This window comes from Dasypus novemcinctus, chromosome 30 (genome assembly GCF_030445035.2).
Source record: "Dasypus novemcinctus isolate mDasNov1 chromosome 30, mDasNov1.1.hap2, whole genome shotgun sequence".
Lineage (NCBI taxonomy): Eukaryota > Metazoa > Chordata > Mammalia > Cingulata > Dasypodidae > Dasypus > Dasypus novemcinctus.
The window spans coordinates 9633970-9651395 of NC_080702.1; the positions used below are offsets into that span (position 1 = coordinate 9633970).

The 17426-nt window shown below is 42.9% G+C and overlaps 1 long non-coding RNA gene across 1 annotated transcript in view; it reads left to right on the forward strand.

Annotated features, from left to right (window-relative positions):
- Positions 1 to 16963, forward strand: part of LOC131276715 (uncharacterized) — a 104130-nt gene extending 87167 nt beyond the window's left edge. The window contains exon 3 of the long non-coding RNA XR_009184120.2: positions 16719 to 16963. This is a non-coding gene — a long non-coding RNA (uncharacterized lncRNA). The remainder of the gene's footprint in view (positions 1 to 16718) is intronic.
- The last annotated feature ends 463 nt before the right edge of the window (positions 16964 to 17426 follow it).

Sequence of the window (17426 nt, forward strand, 5' to 3'; positions counted from 1 at the left end):
ATATCCCTAGGGTCCTCCCCCTTTGTTTAATTATATGTTGTTTCAGGGTGGCATGGATGCGTTCAACGATGGCTTGACCGCGTGGGTTGTGTGGGATGCCTGTAGAGTGTTTGACCCGCCATTCAGAACAGAAGGATTGGAAGGATTGGGAGGTATAACAGGGTCTGTTGTCTGTTTTTAAGGTCCATGGCACCCCCATTTGTAGAATGGCCTGCAACAAGACAGAAGTAGCATGACGGGTACGCTCACGAGAGAGAGCAGTGGCAAACACGAATCCGGAATATGTGTCAATAAGTACATGGACATATTTCAGTGTCCCAAAAGAGGGGACGTGGGTGACGTCCATTTGCCATAAGCTGTTATGATGTAACCCCCTTGGGTTGACTCCTTGGGGTTGAAGTGGTCCTGGTGGTAACAGGGGACACACCGCGGGCAGGCGCGAGTTAGATGTTTGCATTGTTGGTGAGAGAGCGAATGAAACAGCCGCTTGAGGGCATGTGCAGACATATGGAATTTGGCATGTAAAGTGGGTACTTGATCAATAGCAGGTGCAGTGAGTATTAATCAATGGATTCGTCTGCTTGCTGGTTCCCTCGTGCTAGAGGGCCAGGCAAAGCAGTATGTGCTCTAATATGTTGTATGTACCATGGCTGTGCTCTATTTTCAAGGATAGCCTTGGTTTGAGTTAACAGGTCATCTAGTTGGGTTTTTCTTAAGCGGAAGACTGCATGTGGAAGGCTATGTAGGGTTTGTACCGCATATGCACTGCCGGAGAAGGTATTTATAGGGATATTCTGACAATGATCTAGCGCAAGGAAGAGTGCATATAGTTCTCCGAACTGTACTGAGCCATCATGGGGGCATTTTATAATCCAATCCATTTGTTTTTGTTGTTTTAGGAGTACTCCATGGAATGACTTATTGGCGTCTGTAAAGACAGGGGTTTCATTTGGAAGTGGTTTGGACGGTGGGTAAGCGTTCTCATGGAAACTGTACGGCAATTGCTCGAGGGTGAAGAGAAGTTTGTGAGCGGGCCGATGATTATCTATTTGCCCAGGAAATCCTGCTACAAGCGTTTGTATTTCGAGGTTGGTTTGGAGGAGGTGGGTGATATGCTTTCCTGTAAGAGGCAAGATTAGTTTGTCTGGCTCCTGGCCGTAGATGCTTTTTGCTGTGTATCGTAATTTTCTCCCCAGTAGGCAAAAGGCCGTTAATTGGGGTGTGATTTTGCTGAGACTATTGAAGGAGAGGTGCACCCAGTATAGGGGCTCATTTTGACATAGAACTCCAGTGGGTGTTCCTTGGGTTGCTAATACTATGGCAAGGAGAGGTTTATGAGGATTAAATTTGGCCAGTTCTGTGTTTTGCATTTGGGAATTGATATATTTTATGACGTCTTCAGCTTCAGAAGTGAAGACACGACGGCTCGTGGGATTGGGGTCTCCCTCTAAAAGGAAAAAGAGGGGGGCTAATTTATGTGATGATAGGGATAGATGTGGTCTGATCCAGTTTATGTCCCCGCAGATTTTCTGCAGTTCATTTAATGTGCAATTTTGTGTTATTGTTAGAGATGGTGACAAGGGCTTGATGCCTGTATTGATATGTATCCTAGAAAGCTGAAGGGCGATTTAGTTTGCACCTTTTCGGGGGTGATTTGCAGTCCCAACTGTTTTAGATTATGGAGTAACACCTTAAAACAGTTTGTTAGATGATTCTGATCAGGGTGTGCTGTGAGAATATCATCCATGTAGTGGATGATTTGGCAGTAAGTTTGCAATAGTAACTGCCGTCACCCCTCGGGCTGAAGTGTGGTTTGCTGGCCTGGCGAGGGGCGGCGGCCGCGGTAGGCCTATTCCAAACCGCTGCCCCCATAATAGGGTGGTTGGTCGGGCCCACTGCCACCCCTGAAGGAAGCTCGGCATGGGCGCAGAGTGCCCTCGGGTCTCCCCTTCTCGGCAGCCATGCTTCCGTGGCCGCGCCTCCTCCCAGATGGTGCCACACGATGCCTTGTGGGGCAGCACCCTTCTTCTTTTTTCTCCCTGCGCAGGCGCAGGGTGGAAAATTCCAGTCCGCCTTTTTCCCTCCCCCCGACAGCAGCAACAGCCAGGCGTGGGCGGGAAACTCAAGTCTGCCCTCTACCCCAGCAACAGCAGCCACCAATCACTAAGCCCTGCCACTTCCCCCAGCAACAGCAACAGCCAATCCCTAACCACCACCCCTCCCCCGTCCAGTACCTCCCACTGACCTTTCTCCAGCAACCAATCAGAACAGGGCGTGGCTTCGACCAATCAGCCTTCCCCAGCCCCTATAAAACTGCTGCCTCTCCCTCAATAAGGTTGGACTTGCATGTTTACCTTGTCTCCGCGGTAGTTCTTCTGCTGTGCGCCCTCTAGTCCTGAGAGCCCCCGACAAGGGCCTGGCCTCCCTTGTCCCCAGTTCGTCGCCGGCTTCGCCGGGCGACCCTGTCAGCCAAACCGCGCAACCCCTGTGAGACCGACCCCTCGTCTGCTGCCGGACCGACCCCTCGTCCCAAGTGGGACCGACCCCTTGTCCGCAGCCAGACCCCACCTCTACCGACCGAGCAAACCGTCGCAGTAACGTGGCATTGCCTACGAAATTTTGACATATTGTGGGACTGTTTTTTCATGCCTTGGGGGAGGACTTTCCATTGCTCAGTTGGCAGAGCATGCCAGAACTGTGAAGGCGAAATATGGGCGGTCTTGTTTATACAATGGGATGGAAAAGAAACAATCTTTTATGCCTATTATAAAAATATAACTATTTTCTTGTATAGCTGAGGGATGGGGGCCCCCCGTTGTGGTGAGCCTATCTTTTCCATGTGAGAGTTGGTGGCCCGCGGGTCATGAAGGAAGCGCCATTTGCCTGTTGCTTTCTTTTGTATAACATATACAGGGGTATTAAGGGGGCTGGTAGTGGGCTCTAGGTGCCCGAGGTCTAGCTGTTGTTGGACAAGGATTTTGAGTTGAGTGAGTTTTTCACGAGGCAGGGGCCACTGGTCCACCCAGATGGGTTGTTTAGTATCCCATTTTAGGGTGACTGGTAGGGGTTTCATGATTGTCATTAGTGGTGGAGCAGTGGCCTTTAGGATTGGGGGAACTGGTCGGTTGTTAGGACAGTTCCGAGCTGAGGCATTTTGTCTCTGCCCCATAGGGTATTAGGGAGTTGTGTCAACACCAAGGGTTGGAATTGTCCTGCAGCACCATCTGGGTCTGTCCAAGTTAAGGGTTTTGAAACTTGGCGGGAAGTTTTTAAGCCATCCACTCCCTGAATAATGGGCCCGATCTGTAGGGGCCATTCTGGGTGTAGATCTTTACTACTTAGGATGGAGATATCCGCCCCTGTATCAAGCTGCCCTACTATGGATTTTCCATTGATATCTAGGGTTAACCACGCTTTGTTTTGGGTGATGGGGACCGTCCAATAAATGCCTGGATTTAATCGAGTTTCCTCTCTTACTGGTGGGGCTGAGAGGTGCCCCGCTTCTCATTTAAAGGCAGTAGGGTTTCTCCACAGGCATTGGTGTGAGACCTACAGTCACGTTTCCAATGGAGCCCCTTGTGGCACCTAGGACAGATTGGATTTGGCTTGCCAGGAGAGGATTTTTGTGACTGTTTTTGTGGGCATTCTCTCGCAAAATGTCTAGTAGAGTGACAATGGAAACAATTGCCTGAGTTTGATTTGGGGGATACCTTGAGATGCTGGGCTAGGGCGGCCGCCAACACGCTGGTGGATACCGAGCCGACGTCACGACAAGCTAGCACCCAGTCTTCCAGTGTGCCCTTGCACAACGGAGCGATGGCTGTACGGCATTCGCCCTTGGCCCCCTCCCATTAAAGGTCCTTTACTAGCATGTCCGCTGCTGTGGCATGGGTGACTTTTCTCTCTACCGCTTCCTTAACTCGGCCAGAAAAGTTAACAAAGCCTTCATTAGCACCTTGTACAAGTTTAGACATTTGAAGGGGTTTTCCTTTTGGATTTATTTTTTTGAATGCTCTCCTAGTGCATAAACGGCATTGATCAAAATATTGGAGGGCCCTGTCGCCTGGACAGTAGGAGATGCATATTGGCCCTCTCCTTGTAAGGATTCTGTGGGAATATTAACTGCAACCCACATTTCTTTCTCCCAATATTTCAGCCTCATCATAATAGAGTGCTTTCCATTGGATATAATCCCCAGGGGGTAATAGAGCACGTGCTAGGTTTTTCCAATCAGTGGCACAATTAAGGTTTACATTGAGGTTTTCTAATAACGTTTGTGCACATGGACTGTTAAGGCCATCCTCTTGCATGACACGGCATAAAGTGGTGATTGTTTTTTGTTCATGGGGATACCGTTGTGCCGGGCGGGCAGCAGTGGGGTTTACATTAACAGGATGGAAGTGGGGCCATGATTCTGCTCCTGTGATAGAATGGGCATCTCGTTGCCGGCAAAGCTGGGAGAAGTTAGTTAACCATGGACTGCTGGTAGGAGAGTCTGAGGTGTCACAGGGAGTGCCCATAGCCCAGGCTTCCTGGGGAGCTGGGTTCTGTGGAGGGGGAAGTTGTGAAGTGGGAAGCGCTGACACGGGGAGTTTTGCAGCAGAGAGTTCCTTTGGCGTGGGGACTCCCAAAGCAGAAAGTTCCTCGGTAGCGAGTCTTTTTTTTTTTTTTTTAATTTAATTTTATTTATTCATTTAAAAAAATATATTACATTCAAAAAATATGAGGTCCCCATTCACCCCCACCGCCCCCACCTCACCACTCCCCCCACAGTAACACTCTCCCCCATCATCATGACACATCCATTGCATCTGGTGAGTACATCTGTGGGCATCGCTGCACCCCATGGCCTGTAGACCACACCATAGCCCACAGTCTCCCACGTTCCGTCCAGTGGGCCATGGGAGGACATATAATGTCTGGCAATTGACCCTGCAGAACCACTCAGGACAACTCCAAGTCCCAAAAATGCCTCCACATCTCATCTCTTCCTCCCATTCCCCGCACCCAGCAGCCATCATAGCCACTTTTTCCACACCAATGCCACATTTTCTTGATTATTAACCTCAATAGTTCATGAATAGAATATCATTAAGTCCACTCTAATCCTTACTGTATTCCTCCTTCATGTGGACCTTGGCTTGGTTGTGTCCATTCCACATCTATGTCAAGAGGGGACTTAGATTCCACATGGATATTGGCTGCAATCCTCCTGCTTTCAGTTGTAGGCACTCTAGGCTCCATGGTGTGGTGGCTGACATTCTTCAACTCCATGTTAGCTGAGTGGGTAAGTCCAATAAACCAGAGTGTAGGAGCTGAAGTCTGTTGAGGCTCAGGGCCTGGCTATCATATTGTCAGTCCAGAGATTCAAATCCCCTAGATATATCTTAAAGCCCAGCACCAACTACAGTTCCAGTAAAGTAGCATGAAAGGCTTGTGAAAAGAGATCACATCTGAGTCCAGCTCCATCACGCAGAAACACCAGCTCCAAAGAAGGGCCAACTGACATGGCAGTGAACTCCATCTGCCATGACCATAGAACCTGTGGGTCTCTTTAGCCCTCAAAAGAACCAATACCTGGGGTTGTATCTACTTTATCTGTCTCTGAGACTCTGCTCAGGTGTGCATAAGGGCAATCCTTCTGAGAACCTCCAGACTCTTTTTTTAGAGACTCATTGCCATATAAATTCATTTGTCCTTTCCATTTCCCCCTTACTTTAGGTCAAAGACCATTTTTAACTCCTGTTATTATATGTAGACAGGGATGGTAGCGAGTCTCTTACTGGGTGGCTCTGCCTCGTCTTAGCGTCAGGTGGTCCTGGGGGGCCGGTAGCATTGGTGTCTGAGCTGATGGCCCCCACAAATTCCAATAGAGGAGAGTATAGGGCATTAGTATCGGGCGGTGTAGTCGAGCCCCACAACTGTGTGGGGGTTAAGGTATAAGGCGGTGCTGCTGGGGAGCAGTCTGCAGGCATTATATCAGGGATAGGGGCTGGTTCGTCTTCTGGAGCCCCCGTAAGGCAAGCATGAATAGCTAGGAGCACAGGGATAAGGCTGAGAGGGAATGTTTTGTTTTCATGAACCTCTGCAGAGCGCATGTGCTTTAACAGTTTAGCCCAGGTCTGAGGATCCCATAGAGATGCAGTTGAGAGCCAGGGATTGAAGTGGACTATCATATCCCAGTACTGGTTCAGTTCTTTTTCTGATATTTTAATATGCCTACTTGCAAGAGAGTGTGCCGGGCTCGAGCCTGTGGAGTCCGAGGGGAGGAGGGGAGGTTACCCATGGCAAGGATCACTTACCCGAGTCATAGACGGCAGGAGCATCAGCTGCAATGAGTCCCTGTTCGGGCACCACTTGTTGAACAAGGGGCTCGTTGGGATAAGGATGACGGAGACAGACTCACTCCGGAGACGGGTTCACAATGCACATCTGCTTTATTGAGGAAGTTGCAGCGTTTATATAGCGGTTTGGCTTACGGGGCATAGCTGATAGGTGGAGGGCTCGGGAGGAGGGTGAGGCAGGGCTGGAGACATTTGGCTCAGTGCTGGTGTGCCATCTTTTGGGTGTGCCCAAAAGCGTGTGGACTAGAGAGAGTGCTCATCTAGTCGCTCGCAACACAGCCAGGCTGAAAGTCTCTGCTGTTCCACCTACAGTAGACTGCCGTTTTCAGCCACATCCCCATTTATGAACTGGCTGTTACTAGCTATGTGTTACTATCCACTCTACATTTCCACACTTTTACAGTAAAGCTAATTAAAATTTCTATATACAGTAAGTATCAGTAGGCCATCTTAGTCCTACTCTTGTCTCCTTTAAGAAACCACCACCTAGTATTTATAGTAAATATTACCAGGGAAATCATGTGAGATCTAGGAGAAAGCATATTAGACTCCTGTAAGCTCTGTAGAGTTATAACAGTAAGAAAAGTAGAGTACCTATAATGAGACAGTAAACTAAATATGGGGAGGAATATAGTGTGAATTAAAAGGCTAGTGTGTTCAGGAGAGAGGGAAAGAGAAAAGAAAGGACAGTAACATAAAGAGTCAATATAAGACAAACCAGAACAAAGGTATTAGAAATAAAAAGTCAGAAAAATAGGGGGCCAAACAAAGAGAGGTGTAATGTAAGAAAAACAATAAATGATGGGGGATAGAAAGATGTAGCGGAAAGGGGATAATGTTGGTGGCCAAAATCAATACACACAGGAAAGAGGAAATGGAGGATGAGGAAATACAGCAAATGTGAAGTGCTCCCTGCAGAACCTAATATAAAAAAAGTTTAAAGGAAGAGAAAGAAAAAAAAAAGGGATGGAGGGAGAAAGTAAGGGAAAAAAAAGAAAGAAAAAAGTGCCTTTGGGGGATAAAGAGGAAGGAAAAACAAGAAGACAAACCAACAAAATACCAGACAAAGTTTCGAGCAAGGAATCCTCTTTGCAGTTAAATAAAATGCTTGGGAATCTGACATTCCCCCTTTCTCCCTTCCTCACTTCCCTCTCTCCCAAGGCAGCAGGACAGCTGCCTGAGAGGTCCAGTAGGAGATTCAAGTGGGTCCCCGTTGAACCAGCACAGCACAGAAAACAATATCTCTTTAATTTCCAGAGAGAGAGCACCCACACCTGACCAGGGACCCCACGTATGCTATTGGAATATTTTCTGAATGTAACATTTAAAAAAAAAATAAGGAAAAAGTATATATATAGGGATCAGGGAAGCGGCTGTACCTCAGTTGATTGGGCTCCTGTCTACCATATGAGAGGCCTTGAGTTCATGTCCTGGGGCCTCCTTGTGAAGGCAAGCTGGCCTGCTCCTGTGGAGAGCTGATGGCTGGCACCCACAGAGAGCTGGTGCAGCAAGATGATGCAACAAAGGGAGACAAGCAGTGAACGGACAGAGCAGACAGGAAGCAAGATGCAAGGGGGGTGGATAAAATAAATGATAACAAGTATACACACACACACACACACACACACAATAACACCTATCACCAGGTCTTACAGATATTTTCCTTCATTTTCTTATAGAAGCTTTATGGTTTTTGCTTTTATATTTAGGTGTTTGAATCATATTTAGTTAATTTTTGGATCAGGTGTGAGATAGGGATCCTCTTTCCTTCTTTTGGCTATTGATACTCAGTTCTCTTCGTACCATTTGTAGAATGGGCTGTTCTGCCAGAGCTGAGTGGGTTTGACAGGCTAGTCAAAAATCGCTTGACCATACATGTGAGGGTATGTTTCTGAAACATCAGTTTGGTTCCATTGGTCTATGTGTCTGTCTTTAGGCCAGTACCATGTTGTTTTTACCACCCCAGCTAGGTAATATGATTTAAAATCTGGCCATGAGAGTAAGCCTCTGGCTTATTAGAGTATTTATTCTGCATGCAGTTTTTCTCTTTAAATTAGGGTTTCCTGCCCTTTCTCCCTTGCTGGTTGTGCAGTCGGAACCAAGAATGTAGTTGGTGATGTAAGCTGTGGAAGCTCAAGTTTCCCTTTTAACCCCAAGAACCAATGAAGCTTCTTCAAGCTTTGTCCTTTGCCAGGGATAGGGACCGAGTCATGGGTGTGTGAAATAATCCAAGTCATGCAGGCCTAGACTGTAGTTGCCCAGAGAGCCTGATGAAGCTTCATGCCCCCTTCTCCCCTGCTTGGGAGGGCATGGAGCTGCATGTGTGGGCAGCAATCTATGCATTACGGGCCCAAGATAACCGCAGTTGCCCTAGTATATTCCCTATTACTCATTCTGTGCCAAGCAGAGGTACCTGCAGTTACCTGGATAGGTGGGGCAGTACCACCAGTTGCCACCCTGACAGAGGTGGGACTGAAGCCTAGCCTAGGGCTGCAGGTTGATCTGAATGAAAGAAACTATTTCATACCTTCACTGTGATTTTCGGTCAGGCTGGTTTCCCCTCATGCCAGGAGCAGAGTTAAAATGGAGGCAGCTGACCTCTGTCCGACTTGGCAGGTTGATACTTTAGCTGTTCTTAATATTATACTTTAGCCCACCGAATTTACTCATCAATAGCTGATGTTAATGCACAATGTCTCTTCCTCCCCCGGTTTTGGGAAGTGGAGCTTTTGATACCAGCCACGGAATAGCTCCAGAGGTGGCTTGTGCCTCCAGTGGAGGATGGGCACCAGCCTCTGTGACGTGGAGTGCTCTATTTAACAATCTTTTCTGCAGAGGGACAGTCTCCTCCCTCCATTCCTTCCAAGGATGTTGCAGGATGTTCTTCTTGTCTACTGGAGTCCCAAACAGGTGCTTTAGATAGCTGTGTGATTACTAACTGCCCTTAGCAGGAGCTTACTCTGCTGCCATCCTGCTGGTTGTCCTTGAATTAGATATTTTATATCTAGGTCTAAAGTTTCCTTTTATATCTTTTTTGTTGTTTGTTTCTTTGTTATGAACTATCTCTTCTTTCATTCCAAGAGTATTTACCTTTCTCACTGAGCAGAGATTTAATAACTGTTTTGTCTGATAATTCCTTCCATGGTTCTTTTGGGACTGATCTGCTTGATTGTTTTTTCCCCTGGAGAATAGATGAGGTTTTCCCAGTTCTTTATATGGTATGTTGTACAATTTGGGATGATATTCTGGTTGCATGTGCTTATTATATAGTTACAAACTTCTGAAAGATTGTTTTGACTAGTCGTGGCCTCTTGGTATTCCATATGAATTTGAGGATCGACTTTTTTCATTCCTACAAAACAATGCTGCAGAAATTTTGATAGGTATCATATTTAATCTGTAGATCGTTTTAAGTAGTAATGGTATTGTAACAATATTAAATGTGAAATGTGGACACACTATATCTTGACATTTATTTAGGTCTTTAATTTCTTTCTGTAGTTTTCATTGTATGTTCATTGTATAGTTCATTCTTTTAATTTAAATTTATTTTCAGGTTTTTTTTCTTTTAGATGCTATAGTGAATGGAATTAAAAAATTTTTTTTTCAAAATACTTAGGTTTCGCAAAATGTTAAAAAATATAAGGAATTCCCAAATGCCCCGTTCCCCACACCTCACACCCTTCCCCACAATAACACCTTCTTTCATTAATGTGGCACATTCATTGCAGTTGATGAGCATATTTGGAGCTTTGCCACTAAGCATGGATTATAGTTTAGATTGTAGTTTACATTCAATTGAATTACATTCAATAGGTGGTGGAAGGTATATATGGGTTGTATTTGTCATAGCAGTGTCATTCAGGACAACTCCATGTCCCAGAAATGCCCCCATATTGTACCTCTTTTTCCTTCTCCCTGCCTTCAGCACCTCCAGTAGCCCCTACCTCCACATCAATGATATAATTTCTTCCACTGCTAGAATACCAGTAAGTCTATAGCAGAATACCAGTCAGTCCTCTCTGTTCCATATTTTATTTCCCAGTCCTGAGGGTTCTGGGGTGATGATACGTATTTCATCTCTAATTGAGAAGTGGCTTCAGTCCCGTATGGGTGATGGATGGAACTGTGATGCTTGCAGTTGTAGACTCTCAGTTCCTCTGAGTGGTGGTTGTCCATCCTCACCTCCCTGTTTGTTGTCCAGGGTGAGGCCAATGAACTGGACAGCAGATGTTGCAACTAATGGAATTAGTTTTTAATGCCCATTTCAGATTGTTCTTTCCTGGTATGAAAAAAGAAAACTGATTTTTTAAGAGTTTATCTTGTACCCTGCACCTTCACTAAATTTATTTTCTGTAGTAGTTTTCTTGTGACTCCTTTGGGATTTTCATTATGGAAGGACATACCATCAGAGAGAAGTGTTAGTTTTACTTTTTCATTTCTGATTTCAATGCCTTTTTCTTTTTTTGCCTAATTACCCTGCCAGGAACTTTGAGTATAATTTTGAATAGAAGTGATAAAAGTGGGCAACCTTGCCTTGTTCCTGATCACAGGTTTCAGTCTTTCATTGCAAGTTTTCATTCTTTCTTATATTGACTACGATGTTTGCTGTGAGTTTTTTGTGTTTATCATGTTTTGGTTGTTACCTTTTATTCCTATTTTTCTGAGTGATATTATTATGAAATCATGGTAGATAACATCAGAAGCTTTCTTTGTGCTATTAAAGTGATCATATGGATTTTTTCTTCTTGGGATAAGTCGCCCTTGGTCATGCGGTATAATCCTTCTAATTTATGTTGGATTTGATTTTCCAGTGTTTTGTTGCGATTTTGCTTCATTAGAGAAGTTGTTCTGTTATTTTCTTTTGATGTCTCTGTCTGGTTTGGGTATCACAGTAATACTAGCCTCCAAGAATGAATTAGGAAGAATCCCGACCTCTTCGTTTCTTTTGGAAGGCTTTGTGAAGGATTTGTGTTAATTCTTGTTTGAGTGCTTGGTACAATTCTCTCTAAAGCCATCTGGTCTTGGACCTTTCCTTGTTGGGAGGTTTTTGATTATTCATTCTTTTTGCTTTTATAGGTCTCTGAAGATCTTTTATTTCTTCTTGAATCAGTGCAGGTTATTTTTATGTTTCTAGGAATTTGTTCATATCCTCTAGGTTATCTAGTTTGTTGGCATATGAATGTTCATAATAATCTTTTATAACCCTTTTAATTTCCACTAGATCAGTGATAATATTCCCACTTTCACTCCTTAAGTAGTTATTTGCATCTTCTTTCATTTCTCTTCGTTTGGATAAAGCTTTGCCAATTTTATTAATCTTTTGAAAGAACTAAATTTTGGTTTCATTGATCCTCTCAATTGTTTTTCTGTCCTTTATCTCACTTATCTCTACTCTAATCTTTATTATTTTATTTCCTTCCTCCTAGTAATGTTAAGTTTGACTTAGTCTTCTTTCTTCAAGATAGGAAGTTAGGTTATTGGTTTGATACCATTCATTCTTAATGTAGAAATTTATAGCTATAAGTTTCCCTTGTAGCTATAAGGGGCAGTGCCTTGCTCCTTCCCATAGGTTTTTGCATTTTTTTTTTTTAATAAGAATTTTCGGATTTCTTTTGTAGGTGGGTTTCAGAAAATTATCCTGGTGGATATTTAAAAATGGGTCATATATCTTTCACTTACTTGTATAATTCCAGTTTTCCTTCTGTTATTGATTTTTTTCTTTAAATATTTCTCTCTCCCCCTTTGCAGCATTTTTGCTTGCTGTCTACTCTTTGTGTCCTTTCACGGTGCATTCTTCTGTGCCTGTATTTATTTTTAAAATTTATTTCCATACACACCCCCCTTGTGGCTTGCTTATTGTCTGCTCTCTGTGTCCATTCACTGTGGGCTCTTCTGTAGTTTTTGCTTGTCTCCCTTTTTGTTGCCTCACCCTGCTGAGTCGGCTCTCCGCTGCTCTTGCAGGTCTGCGGCATTATGCAGCGCTTGCCGATGAGCCTGCCTTCACAAGGAGGCCCCGGCACGTGAACCCAGGACCTCCCATGTGGTAGATGGGAGCCCAACTGATTGAGCCACAGCTGCTTCCCCATTACTGATTTTTATATAAATCAATTGTGGTAGAAGAGAAGCTTTGTGTAATTTCAGTCTTTTAATTTTTATTGTCTTATATCTTAACATACGGTCTAGCCTGGAGAATGATACAAGGATAGTTTAGAAGAATGTGTATTCTTCTCTTGTTGGGAGGCATTCTATATATGTTTGTTAAGTGCAGTTTATTTATAATATTGTTGACTTCCTCAGTTTCCTTTCTGATACTTTGTCTTGATGGTTGATTCATTCTTGAAAGTGGTATTTTGAAGTCTCCTAGTATTATTGTATAACTATTTATTCTTTCAGTTTTGCCAGTGTTGTTTCATGTATTTTGCGGCTCCTGTGCATATATGTTGGTGATTGTTGCACCTTCTTGTTGGATTGACCCTTTTCTTAGTATATAGTTCTCTCCATTTCCTTTTGTTCTGAGTTTGGACTTCGAGGCTGTTTTTTTCTGATAGTAGTATAGCTACCCCAGGTCTCTTCTCATTACTCTTTGTACATAATATTTTTATTCATCTCAGAACTTTCAGAGTATTCGTTTCTTTGGATCTAAAGTGAGTCTCTTCAAAATAACAGGGTGTTTGAAGTATTTTTTTACAATACATTCTGCCAATATGTGTCTTTTAATTGGTGAGTTTATTGTTTTTATTATTTTTTGAAGATATTTAGATTACGTAAATGTTATATAAAAAATAGTATGGGTTGAAGGAAAAAGACATCAAATGTAAGAGAAGGAATATAGTTGGTAATAATATTTTGTCGGTGCTCTTGAATAGTTTGTAATAAATGTTTGACACCAATGCAGAGAGTTTGTGGAGGGGTGATGTATGAGACCCCTGGGTGATGTTATGTGTGTTTATTTTTTAAGTTCGCAGTCTTTACTATACACGTATTGTGTGTATGTGTATGAGTGATATACTTCAATAAAAAATATACATACAAAAAATGTATACATACAAAAAGTATTGGGAAATACTTTGGTAGTAATATTTTGATAGTGCTCTTTAATCATTAGTTTAAAAGGTTTAACAAAAATGTAAGGTGTTGGTGGTAGGGTGACTTATGAGAGTCCTGTATAATGTTATATACATTTGTTTTGTAAGTTCACAACTATTACTATACACTTCCTGTTTATGTATGTTTGTGGGTGTGTGATATATTTCAGTAAATATATTTTTAAAAATACAGAGTTTTCCCATATACCCCACTCCCTATACCTCTCACATTTCCCCCCATTAACAACATTCTTCATTAGTATGGTATATTTGTTACAATTGATGAATACATTTTAGAGCATTGCCTCTAAGCATGGATTATAGTTGACATTGTAATTTACACTTTCTCCCAAACAATTTTAAAGATTATATCAAGATATATAATGGCCTATATCTGTGATTGTGATGTCATTCAGGGCAATTTCCAAGTCCCAAGTATAACCCTATATTGAACCTGTTTTTCCCTCTCCCTGACCTCAGGAACTCCAATGGCCACTGCTTCCAAATCAAGGATATAAATTTTTCTATTGCTAGAATCACAAATAGTCTATAGTAGGATACCTGGAAGTCTACGTTAGTCCATAGTTCTATTCCCATTCCTGCGGATTCTGGGATGGTGATGCCCATTCCACCTCTAATTGAGAGGGGGCTTCACTCCCATGAAGCAGATGAATGGAGCTATGTAGTTTACAGTTGTAGACTCTCTATGTTCCTTGAGATGTTTGTTGTCCATCGTCATCTCCTTGTTAGTTGTACTGGGTGAGTCCAATGAGCTGTGAGTAGGTGTTTGCAACTCTGTTGTGATTCAAAGCCCAGGTTGGACATGGACAGCCCAAAAAACTTAGGTCTCTTGCAGATACACCTTATAATCTATTTATTTTGAAGCAATTACTTTGAAAAGCAGGATTTATTTAGGCATTGTAAATTCATTTCTTTTACATCTTATACCTTTTACCCCTCATTTCCTCCATTGCTGCAGCCTTTTGTGTGTAGTTGATCTTTTGTAGTGAAACAATTTGATCCCATTTTTTTTTCTGTATATTTTTTAGATATTTTCTTTGTGGGGTGATGTTGGAGTTTATATTTAACATTAGAAATTGATGATAAACCTTGAATTGATTTGAACTTACTTTCAGTTTCAACAGTAATAATAAGAAACTAAAAGTTAATAATTCTTAGATAAAATACTTACATATATGTATTTCAGAAATAAATTACATTTTGAGACATTTAACTGAAAATACCTTTGAAGCTAATTTAAAGGTAACGACTAGATTTTGGCATGATGACAGCATTTGTTCCCTTTCAGAACAAGAACTTACTATAGGGGTGAAAATCAGTAATCAGATACAGAATGAAATAGAATAGGACAGGTGCAATAGAGGTAGTGAGAACAAAGACCCATATTTAAGACTGGGAGAAATATGGAGCCAGGAAATACCCTTAAGTTAGCTGCCATATTTATGAGCATTTTATAGAAACAACAGGATGGACAGCTCTGTGAGGCTGGGAAAGCTATTCTGAATCATACTACCTACAGTTTCAAAGAAAAAAACATGTGAAATGACCAATAATAAAAATACCTCGTGTTGCTTGACATGCAAAAGGGAATATAGGGCAAAAAAGGAATAAGTGCAGAGAAACAACAGTACAAAGAAATGAAATATCTACATTTTTGTGTACTTTATGAGGTACTTTTTCAAAAACAAGGTATAAGGCATTAAGAAAATGAAGTAAGATATGAAAAGACATCAGATGAATACTCAAAAAATGAAGGGTCATAAATGAGGAAAGAACATAAAAAATAGGAAAAATTGCTTTAAAATGTAATGTAAGCTAGAAGAAATACAGTGAATAATAATGCTTTATAAGAAATAGAAGTTGAAAAGAGAAAAACATATTGAAGAGTAATTAACAGAAATTGTAAAAGATTTGAGAAAAAGTGTCAAAAGTGAATGCTAAGTAAAGAAGAGCCAATATGTGAAGTCCATGAAAAGACAAAACCAAAGCAGAGTCCTGAAACAAGTTAAAAATCTATCTTTTTTTTTTTTTTTTTTTTTTTTGGAAATAGAAGGAATGCTTTGAAGCTGCTTATTAAAAGTGTGTACTGAGCAGTGAATGAGAATTATGGCAATATATTTATGGGCTTCAAAGAAAAAAAAATTTTGTGCATTTAGGAAAAAGCCTGTGGCATAATAGAAAGAAAATTACAATCTCATAAAGGTTTTGAAAAAACAATGCATCGTGTCAGTCCTCTTCTCCAAAAAAGCCATTGGATGGATGGCTCAGCAACCTAAGGGCTTGTATGTAAATGGTTGCTGTCCCTGAGTAGAAGTTCTCAGGACATCCTTCAATTCCTGTGCCTATTTTTACCAGCTAGTTCTTATCTCCACTTACATGTTCATGTAAAATATTAATTGCAGCTACCTGGTGTTCCCTCAGTTTTGCTGCATTTCCGGAAATGCCAAAAAGAAAGGTAGAAAAGCAGTGGATTCCATATGCACTTGTTTCCCTTCCCCTTTTTTGACCTGCTCCACATTTCCTCTTCTCTCTCTTCAGCTCTTTTTACTTCCCAGATCTCTTCTCTTGAACCTAGTACAAGATAATTTCTGGAATCACACTTGCTCTGGAAAAGTGTTGACAGCTGGGGGAGGGAGGGAAGGAAACATTTATGCTTGTCCCAGTTACCCAGGGCAGGAAGACACCCAGTGTCCTGAGGAAAGCTCACAGGGAGGGGCATGAGTAGAGTTGGGGAGACAGGGCAAACTCTCTCACTGGAGCTGTGGGTTCTGAGAGAGCAGGGAGCCCTCAGCCCTGTGGTCCAGAGATGCTGTGGTGGACCTGGTTCATTCCAGGAGACCAGGTCAGCAGTGTTGTGAGAGCCAGTGTGCGAAACAAGCCAGTCAGTAGCCCCTTCACCAAGTCCTCCAGAAACCCTGCCAGGCCTTGGAAGGTACTGAGGTGCAGCTGGACAGCAATCTCTCTCAAATGGGAGTCAATTCAGTTTTATTCTTAACCCTGGAATTTTGGATTTGGGTGAAGAGTGGAGGCTAGAAGTGTGCTCAAGGAAATACATCCCACTGCCCCTCTCCAGGACACACAGTTACACCCCTCCCCTGCCCCGCACACACTCACCAGCACACCACACAGACTTACACAGACACTCCCCAGACCCTGCACACAAAATCCATGCCACCTTAGGGGAACACTGATGCTTACAAGAACTGTAGTTCTTTCTCTGGTAAATCACTTTCTTTAACCATACTCCAATCCTCATGTCTTCCAGGAGATGGAACCAGAATGACTCTCCAGGATGCTCTGATTTTCTTATGCAGATTTTCCCTCAAAAGCGAGTGAATCCTGGGAAGCATATGTGGCTCAGGACCTCTGCCTACCATATGGGAGGATCTGGATTTTATCCCTGTGACCTCCCAGTAAAAAAGAAGAGAAAATGTGCCTGCATGGTGAGCCAGTGCCCGTGTCACGAGCTGAGAGCTTGCACGGTAAGCCATATGCCCATGCGAGTGCCTGTGTGGTAAGCCAAGTGCCTGCGTGGCGAGTGCCCACATGGCGAGCCAGTGCCTGCAGAACAAGCAAATGCCCGTGTGGCAAGCCGAGTACCCATGCAGCAAGCCAAGTGCCCATGCAGTGAGCCAGTTCTCACGCAAGCTAGTTATGCAGCAAGATGATGATGCAACAACCAAAAGTGAGTGAATCAGAATATGTACTGTTTTGCTTCCTTAGAGTCATGCCCAATAGTCTAAATGAAAACTCTCGAGAACTGGATCATGCTGTGTGGTCTTTGCTCAGGTACTTTGTTCTCTTGGTGCTTTAGAAGAACAGATGGGAAAGGGTGGTCAAGTCAAAGGCCCTATAAGCAAGTGTAAGGACGTTTGTGGAAGGGCATTTATTTTGACATAGATCTCTTAAGTCCATTTTGCTTTGCGATTACAAAATTTTTACAATCAGCGGAGGAAAAATGTTGCTGAGATAA